The sequence below is a fragment of the Chrysochloris asiatica genome, unplaced genomic scaffold, assembly GCF_000296735.1.
Source record: "Chrysochloris asiatica unplaced genomic scaffold, ChrAsi1.0 scaffold00068, whole genome shotgun sequence".
Classification (NCBI taxonomy): domain Eukaryota; kingdom Metazoa; phylum Chordata; class Mammalia; order Afrosoricida; family Chrysochloridae; genus Chrysochloris; species Chrysochloris asiatica.
This window is the reverse complement of record NW_006408586.1, coordinates 14,184,333-14,187,791: the sequence shown is the minus strand read 5'-3', so window position 1 is coordinate 14,187,791 and position 3,459 is coordinate 14,184,333.

Below are 3,459 nucleotides of genomic sequence, written 5' to 3'. Positions count from 1 at the left end.
TTTAATGACCCTTTGCCTTCTTCATACACAAAATCCTGATGTCTTTACACAATTTGTCTAGTCTTTAATCATTAATGTTCAAAATGTCATATCTATTCTTGAGAAGGTCTCTAAATTTAGAGCATTATTTGATTCTCATTAACTTGTTTACAGTTTATTAACTTTGTATTTTAATTTGAATATGAGCAATTGGTGGTCTTTTGATAGACTTTTCAGAAAGTAGAAATTAATGTGTAGTAAGTGACTACCAAAGGTGTCTTTCACCGTTCATCTTTCAGTTTGTCATACTGTGGTGACTTATGTGTTGTGATTCCGAAAGCTATGGCATGGGTATTTTAAATACCAGAAGGGTCAGCCATGGAAGGCAAGTTTAAGCTGAGCAGCCAGATGAAGACAGACTAGGAAGAAAGGGTGAAGGACTACTTTTGAACATTTAGAATAACATAAGAAGACCTTATGAATAACATAAGAAGAGCTGCCTCCTCAAAGTACAGTTGACAGTGATGATGCAAATGGAGTAACGCCTTTGAGGTCTTCATTTCCAGATGGGGCACAACTCAAAATGAAGAGAAAAACAGCTGTAAACATCCATTAATAATCAAAACATGGAATTCACAAAATATACATTTAGGAAACTTGGAAATTGTCATAGATGAAATTAAACACATAAACATTGTTATCCTACGCATTAATGCGCTGAAATGGTTGGGTTGGTATTGGCCATTTAGAATTTGACAATCAATGGTTTAGGCTTAACATGCCTGGAATGGAATACTGAAGTGAATGGCATAACATTCATCATCAACAATAACATAACAAAATCTGTCTTGAAATACAATGCTTTCTGTGATAGGATAATATCTATACTCCTAAAAGAAAGACCAGTTAGTACCACAATGATTCAATTTATGCACCAACCACTAAAGCCAGTGATGATGAAATTGAAGAATTTTAGCAACTTATTCTGTCAGCGTCTGATCAAACATGTAATCAAGATGTATTGATAATTACTGGTGAATGGAATGCAAAATTTGGAAAATATGGCCTTGGTGTTAGAAACAATGCTAGAAATCACATGATAGAAATTTGCAAGACCATTGACTTCTTCAATGAAAATATTGTTATTAAACAACATAAAAGATGACTATACACATTGACTTCACAAGATGAAATACAGAGAAATCAAATTGACTACATCCATGAGAAAAGACTATGGAAAAACTTCATATAATCAGCCAAAACGAGCCCCAGGGCAGACTGGGAGAAAAATTATCAGTTGGTATAATTTGCAAATTCAGGCAAAAGCTGAAGAAAATTAAAGAAGTGCACAAAAGCCAAAGTATGAATTACAACATATCTCACCTGAATTTAGAAATCATCTGACTAAAAGAGTTTTGGAATGACATCAAGAACATACAGGAAAAAAACAAAAGGTAATTAAGAAGAGAAGGAAAAGGAAAAGACCAAAATGAATGTCAGAGGAAATTCTGTAACTTGTTCTCCAGCATAGAGGTGCTAAATGAAAGAAATGAGGAGGTACAAGAGATGAACAGAAAATTTCAAAGGTCAGCAATAGAAGACACAGTCAAATAATTACAAAGAAATGTGTAAAAACCTGGAGTTAGAAAACCAAAAGTTAAGAACTCACTCACAATTTCTCAAGCTGAGGGAACTAAATTAAAAATTCAAGCCACTACTTGCAATACTGAGGAATTCAATGGGAAAAATATTGAATGATACAGAAGGCATCAAAAGATGATGGAAGGAATACACAGAGTAATTGTAACAAAATGAAATGGTCTATATTCAAACATTTCAAGAGTTAGAAGATGATCAAGTGCCAATAATACTGAAGGAAGATGTCCAAAATGAACTGAAGGCTTTGGCAAATTACAAGACACAGGAAATACCTGGAATGCAAATTGAAATCTTTCAACTAACTGTTGTAGCAGCAGAGCCATTCACTCATCTATGCCAAGAAATTCGGAAGATGACTGCCTCGTCAACTGACTGGATGAGATCACTGTTTGTGCCCATTCCAAAGAGAGATGACTGACCGGAATGCAGAAATCATAGGACAATATCGTTAATAACGCATGCAAGTAATATATTTCTAAGCATAATGCGAAAAATGGCTGCAATCATACATTGAAGACATTCAAGCTGTATTCAGGAGAAGACATGGAACAAGGGATACATTGCTGACGTCAGATGAATCTTGGCTGAAAGCAGAAAATATAAGAAAAATGTTTACCTATGCTCTATTGATTATGCAAAGGCTTTTGATTTTTTGGATCATAGCAAATTATGGATAACATTGTGGAGAATCAGTATTCTGAAAAACTTAATTGTTTTTATGTGGGACCTATACATAGACCAAGAGGCAATTTTCCTTTACAAGGGATCATTGAATGGTCTGAATTTTGGAAAGATTTGCTCCAGCATTGTATTCTTTCATCATACTTGTCCAATTTTTATGCTTAGCAAATAATTCAAAAAGTGTTCAGGAATACTCATACTTCACAATGTTGTCCATAGCTTGTTATGATCCACACAATTGAAAGCCTTTGTGTAGTCAATAAAGTGCAAGTAAGCATCTTTCTGGTATTCTCTGCTTTTACCACGATCCATCTGACATCAGCAATGATATCCCTCATTCCACGTCCTCTTCTGAATTAAGCTTGAATCTCTGGAAGTTCTCTATCAATGTATGCTTGCAGCCATTTCTGTATTACTTTTACTAAAACTTTACTCGAGTGTGATATCAAAGAGATTTTCTGATGATTTCTGCATTCCATTGGGTCACCTCTCTTTGGAATGGGCACAAATACAGATCTCTTCCAATCACTTGGCCAGATAGTTGTCTTCCAAATTTCTTGACATACATGAGTGAGTGCTTCCAATGCCGCCTCACTTTCTTGAAAGATTTCAATTTGTATTCCATCAATTCCTGGAGCATTGTTCTTTGCCAATTCCTTCAATAAACCTTGGATTTCTTCCTTCAGTATCACTGGATCTTGATCATATGCTGACTCTTGAAATGGTTGAACATTAACCATTTCCTTTTGGTACAGTGACTCTGTGTATTCCTTCCATCTTCTTTTGCATACTCAGTACTTTTTCTATTACTAGTGGTTTCCTTTCATCCTTCCCTTTCAAGAAATTTTCAGAAGCCTTGTATTAGAAACTTCTTTGGTAGTAAGATCAGTCCCATTTCTTCATTGATCCACCTAAAGTTCACCTGGATACATTTCCAGGGAAATATAAAACAAGGGGAAGTCAGGAGTTTTCACTCCTCTTCAATTTTTTCTAGCTTGTATTATTACAGAGTGATCAAAAGCTAACTGGTGTTTCCATTTTTGACTCATTGTGCTGTTGTCTTAATGGACTATTTTAACACCTGGAAGCACAGCTCAACTCTCTTAACTCAGTTCCCTGACAGTTATGTCTTAATTTTAT